The following is a 6,737-nucleotide window of genomic DNA, read 5'->3' on the forward strand; positions in this document are numbered from 1 at the left end:
CCACCATCAGCAAAGAGGAGGACTTCCAGGCAGATCCAGTATCCATCTACAGTGTCAAATCAGGTGGAGACAGCTTTATTATTCTTCCTGCCGATCAGCTCAGCTTATTGTCTGAGCTAAACGCAGAAAAAAGGAGAAATTATGGAGACTGACAATCAAGACAAGGCACACATCTCCCTAACAGGCATTATGTAACCAGAAGTCCCTTTAATTAAGTTCCTTTACATATTTTCTCAATATTGTTCTAACATTTTTCTTTTTAAACCCTTTCTCCCACTGATGCTGGCTTCTACCACTACAGATTTTTCTTTGACACATACCATACTTTGTTTGGGGAACTAATCCCTTTTCTCCATAAATCTTTTCTTGTCCTGGACATACAGTTCTCTCCCATCCCTCTGACTGCAGCAGCAGCAAGCAACTGATCATTGTGTGCATCCTACTTCACTATTGACCACTGGCTGTTCCAGCTTAGAGAAACCTCATGGGCAAGTAGAAAAGAGAAACTAAATGACTTGCAAGTGTTCCAGGTCTTATGGAGTGAAATCAAAGCAGTACGTGCTTCTTTTTAGGGGAAGGAAGGAAGGAAGGAGGGAAGCCTATGGTGTTGTAAACAAAAGATGAGAACACACAAAATATCCATAGGAGCCATACAGCTCATTTTCACAATCGCTCAACACTGCTGAAGTTACTGAGTGGTCCAAACATACAGACAGATGGTGCCACGACTGAATTCAAGAGCCAATAGCAACAACAAAGACCAAGTGGCTTTGCCCCAGCCTTTCCAAGGGACATACCAGGTATACAGGTAGGACTTGGTTTTGCCTCTCGAGTTGACAACTGTAAAGATAGATGAAACTGTTCCAGAGTGAACCCCCTACCTTACTGCTACCAGCACAGAACCAACATCATCTGCAAGCCCTGCTAGACTGCATACAAGCAGATTCATATCTTTGATGAGCTGCTCAACTGTAGTAGAGATCGATTGCGAAATCAAACAGTAAGTTACGTGCTATAACCAGATAGGAGGACCTACCCCGTATAGGTGGTCCTATAGTGCTAAGCAACGGTATATAAAGGGATGCGTTGCTCAATGAAGGGAGCATTTTCAAGACCGCACCATACGAGTACGAGCTGCTTGATAGGTCGAGGGTACACCGTTCACAGGGAGCTCTCACGTAGTGAGAGAGCGAGGCAACACTCACCTGGACTTTCCAATTTATTAAGGAATATCAACAGAATTTATCCGAAAATCCTACACTGCTGAGTAGATGTGGGTTTCAGGCACAGAAACATTGACCCTGGAGTCCCATGCACAGCACATGCTCACCATGGTGAGCTCACCATGTTGCTTCACTTTATGCCCGTTTACACTCAGGTACACCTACACATACTTAGGGCCACATACTTCTGTTATTTTCTTTTGTTGCAACATTGCATACACAGTAAATACACCTATCCTGCTGCAGTAAATCATCATTTTACAATGAATATATACCTAGATTATTACTGTAATGCTGATGTATTGAACCATTAGTATAAAAAAGCAAGCAGGTGATAAAAATGATGCAATGGCTCCCATAAAGTGAGAAACAAAACCCAAACTACTGTGGCAAACATTAGTGCTGAGATAAGTAAATTAGCGATTATTCTGGAGATAAATTAGCGGGTAGGAGAGGAGTATGTAAAGTGTATGTTGTTTCCTGTACCCTTTTCATCTGTGAACTGCGAGCTGCATCTTCCAAAATCTAAGTAGCATTGGTGCAATAATATGGATGGATATTTAAGACGAGGCTATGACCATGACTCTAAGGCAATTGCCTTCCATAGAAGTCAGCACACCAGCAAATTTCATCCTTATTAACTTTGCTGCTTTTATACATCGCACTAATTAAAAACCCTACCATAAAAGTTGCTCTCAGATACTTTGCATAGAGTAAATATGCTGTGGGAATCCAGAATAACTGCAAATTTGCCTCTAACTAGAAAACACAGTCAGTGACCCTGAAGAGATCAATTTTTAGGCAGCAAAACAAGGTACCCATGGAACAGAGAGATTAACTCTTCTGAGCATTTCAAGACTCTCAGTGAAATCAAATCTTCAGAGAACATGCATCTCCAGAGTGGTTTTGGAATCCAGACCTAATATATGGAGAAACTTTCAAAGCAGGTCATTTATTTGACATAATTGTGCGAACATCCCTTTAAGCTGTGCAAACCAGAAAGATCATTTCAAAATATTAACTTATTTCTTGCTATCAACAACAATGCAATTAATTCCCCTCAATAAAGATTGTTTTTGCAAAAGAGCAATAAGGTGCCTCTGCAGGGGGCATCATTATCATTAAATAATCACACCCCAGGAGACGCGAGGCACTCTGCTGCACCATGTACATTTTAGCACTCCAGAGTATGATTAGTTTGTGTTAACCACACCCCAGCACAGCTAATTGGCAAAAGATTCTATAAACTGAGAAGAATTCTGTATCTATTTGTTTGTATTTTTGGAACTGGCAGTGACACCATGAAGTTTCTCACTTGTCCCACAGACAAGGCCTGACCCAGCCTCTTCCCGAGGCTGCAATCGAGGCAGAAGGAACCCATAATGCCAACTGTGTTAGCAATGCATGCTAATATCCACATTTGCAAAAAATTACATGAATGAATCCCCATGCATAACAAGGAGTTATGACTTCAGGATGCTGCGTTTTTCTACAAGAACCGAAACAGGCCCAGCTGTCCTACGTATACATGCAGGAAAACAGACATTATTTTTATGACATTGTTCCTTCTGATCTGCTGGATGTTTTATGTCACTTTAGACGGTTGGCTGTGATTCATGACAAACTTTAGAAATTGATGAATTCTAAAAACAAAACAAAAAAACAACAATAAAAACAGACCTTCAGAGCACAGTTAATTGCTTAGCATGGTCCTGAAGATTTAAGGGTCTTTTTTTTTTTCTCTTTAACACAGACTTCAATGCCACAGAACACATCCGGAATTTAGATACTCTTATTGTGAATGGAAGTTACAGCAATTATACTCCACATTAGTTTACCTCCCTTTCTAAAAACAGCATGGAAGAAAGCAATGGAAGAATCATGTTTTCATGCACAGTTTGAGTGTAAAGCAGAAGCCATTTTGGAGATGAAGTTCAGGGCTGCTTTGATAGTGACATTAAGAACAACTGAGTAGGCACAGGATCAGCTCTGCATATCTAGAACCTCGTGTGAGGGTAAAGGAGTTCAAGATCTGCCCCAGGGCAGGAAAACCTGACCACCAAAGACCTTTCTATAAAGGGCCACATGGTGCTACACGTGCCCCATTAGTTGCTGCAGATGTATGAGAAGGTGGGCAGCAAGGTAACAGCGCGTCTTCAAAAGAAGGTAACACCACGGGGATGTTCCCTTTGGATGCCCAGCAACTGAGAAGAGTCTGTTTTCACTTAAAGATTGTGAGGAACCAAGTCCACAACAGGTCCCTGCTACATGCAAGCCCTCCAAGATTTAAGAACAACCAGGAGACCTTCCTAAAGGAGAGCAGAGAGCAGCACTATCTGCTTGTACGACTAACTTGGATTGCCCATATCTTCTCATTCATTATAAGACAGCGCCAAAAATCTGTAGGACAAGAAGATGTACAAGGTCTCACCAAAGCGTGCTTACTCCTCCTTGGCAGCCAGCAGTACGGCCACAGCCCTCCTGCAGCACCCATGGCCCACTGGGGGTAGGGATGGTTCTCCCACTTACCGAGCACACCCAGTTAAAACAGTGGCTGTTCAAGAGAGTGAAATAGAACAGAGAAAGGAATGAGAGATACAGGAAGCAAACTGAACTTTCTTCAACTGAAGCAAACAATACCTTGCACATGAGCAAGTAATATACTTCTTGTTAACACAGGTTATTTTGTAATCAATATTTAAAGTAATTTTATCAGTTAGCATAACCAATACTTCGTGACTATGTATGTGTAGCTGGTAAGCTATAGATTTATAAATATGAGGGTTATCATGACTTCAGCGTAGCAAGGCACAGCCGCTTTAAAATTGAAATTGTCAGATTTTATCAGTTATCTCTTTCCACAGGATAATGTAACTTTACAATTACTTAGCTCATAAAGAACTAATTTCATTCAGCTTCCAATAAATACTTTCAAAATAGGAGTCTGTGGCAAGATTTCTTGAGTGGTCAAATCATGAACAATAATGGCCATACAGACTTTGAACGAACGTCTTGATAACGAGATTAATATCCGCAGGCTTCCCCACAAAGATTTAGTTTTATAAGCAATTAATAATAACCTTTTTTTTTAACATTCTGTATATTACAAAAGAAAATAAGTTATTGATTTCATCTGCACAAATAACTATTTGCATAACATTGTTGATTGTATGTTCTTCTAGCACAATCAGAATTAATTGGAGCAAAATATTTTATTTATTATTTTTAAATGGGTAAAGATTTTATATATATTAGCATTTGTATCTGATTAGACCAGACTGTTTACCAGCACCGTTAGAAAGATGGATCAGATTACCACATCCCATCCACATTGTAACAAAAGGCCTTCCCGTTGCATTTTTGTAAGTTTAAGGAAAACTTTAAAACATGATGAATATTAGCAACTATCACTCAGCTCTCACTGCATTTTTGGTGTCATGCTCTTAACTAACAGTGGAACAACAGACATTCAATTTTCTATGGATTTTGCTACTTATTTTTCTTATAATTTACCTAGCATACCCCTGTTCACGTTTGCATGTGGGTGAAAACTCACCCTGGAGCAGGACAGTTGTAGCACCTATGTTTAGTCTTCCTAGTCAGCCTTTAGGTGATACTTTTCTGGACTATGTTTAGTCTTCCTAGTCAGCCTTTAGGTGATACTTTTCTGGAGAAAAGCAAGCCAGAGAGATGCTTGGACAGTTGGACAGCCTGGACATTCTCTTCACATGCAATAGGACACAGCCAGAATTCTGCAATGAAATAAAATTATTCACGCTGTAATTCACCTTTCTCAATTCACTTCTAAACGGATCTCAATTTCTAAAGATATCACATTTGATATGAAAACAAAGACAAAGTTTATCTTTAAATTGTATGCATGATTACCTTAATTGACCTGTTTTGTAAGAACTCATCTATGAATATAATGGTTTCAAACGTAAAAACTAAGACAACTTCGTGATAGCACTTTAAAGACGATGAGCTAGTCATGCAATTTACTGCAGTCACATTAAAATTGGTATTCCTATTGAAATGTCAGAACCAAATCCTCTGTTTTGCAGAATGAAAGATTTTTTTTTTCAGTAGCTTACTTTTTAAAAGAACCAGCTGACTGCCATCACACTGAGCGAGAGCACCAGGCAGACCTGCGCTCATCTGACACTTCACTCCGGCCACCAGCAATGGGGCAGCTGGGGCACCTTGCTGACTGCACGTCCCTGAGAAATGCAAGCTATGTTCTGCTCAGAACAGCAGCAGCACTTACAGCATCTCTACCCAGGAACTAATTTTATCAAGGCCTCTAGCAACTACGGTTTGGCTCAGCACTACTCTGCTGAATCTGGTTGGAATTGGCTTCTTGAGACACACATTTCTAGAGAAGAAAGGGACGCAGGCATGTGCCTGCACCAACCCTTGCTTTCCACAGAGCATCTTCACCGCAGTCTTCCTAGCTCAGTCATGATCAGAATAATGTGGTTCGATTTGTGTCTAGCTGCACGATACAGATATTTTGGACCATTACCAGCTCAGGGAAGGGATCACACCTGTTCCACTTTCTCTGAAAATTTACCAACTAGCAGAGATGTTATCAGATAATTAGCCACAGAGTTTCCAAGTTTTCCCACGGCAATGAAACAAAACAGCAAGAAAATGGAGCAGGGGAGCAGACAGAGATACTGGGGGGATTCATAGGCGCTGGAATTTAACAAGTATTATTTAGTGATATTTGGTGCCCCGATATTTGAATGGCTCAGCTTACTAATAGGAAAACATGTTTTAAACTCAAACAACTGTAGCAGGTTCTTGAATTTCAGCCCTATTTTGAATATTTGAAATCCCTGATAAGCTGGCTTTTCATCAAACTAAGTCACAAACAGAAACAAAATAAAACGATATGGGACCAATCCACACTCAGATTAACTACAGGCACAGAAAGCACATAGGGGAAAAGCAGTAAGAAACTAAAGGAAAATTCTAAATACCTAATAAATCTGAGAATTTCATGAACATTCCACACACAGGAAAGAAACAAAATATGGCAAGGAAATTACGTATTCAGAATCATATGCTAACTGGGGTACGTTGCACTTGGATTTTGGTGAACGTCGCTTTTAATTCCATTGCAGATGTTCACATTCATAACATGGACCGTGCCCAAATTTAGCCAATATCCAACTGCTTTTATATGTATACTACAAATATTAAGCACCTACAGAAGAGGCTAGAATAAGGAAATGGAGAATGTAAACTGGACTGCAAAAGAGGAAAAGGAGAATAGATGAAAATCGTTTTTAGAAACATCAGTTCTTGAAAAAAAATAATCACTATTAGCAAATTATCTGTTGCTTCTTCAAACAATAAGACTTTTAATCAATATGCAAAAAAACCATCAGTGTTATCTCTCATTTTTTATCCTTCTTTCTTTTGTCCTCATATTTTATGTACAGTAACTCCCATTTCTCAGCCCACTGTGTAGCTATGAACTGAAATGAAACATTCAGACAGTAAATG

The 6,737-nt window shown here is 39.7% G+C and overlaps 1 long non-coding RNA gene across 1 annotated transcript in view; it reads right to left on the reverse strand.

Annotated features, from left to right (window-relative positions):
- LOC125699212 (uncharacterized) overlaps positions 1-4,849 on the reverse strand; it is a 22,335-nt gene extending 17,486 nt beyond the window's left edge. Inside the window, exons 1-2 of the long non-coding RNA XR_007379484.1 lie at positions 4,780-4,849; positions 3,655-3,777 (exon numbers count right to left, since the gene is read on the reverse strand). This is a non-coding gene — a long non-coding RNA (uncharacterized LOC125699212). The remainder of the gene's footprint in view (positions 1-3,654; positions 3,778-4,779) is intronic.
- Between the last annotated feature and the right edge of the window lie 1,888 nt (positions 4,850-6,737).

Source organism: Lagopus muta, chromosome 12, assembly GCF_023343835.1.
Source record: "Lagopus muta isolate bLagMut1 chromosome 12, bLagMut1 primary, whole genome shotgun sequence".
In the NCBI taxonomy this organism is placed as follows: Eukaryota; Metazoa; Chordata; class Aves; order Galliformes; family Phasianidae; genus Lagopus; species Lagopus muta.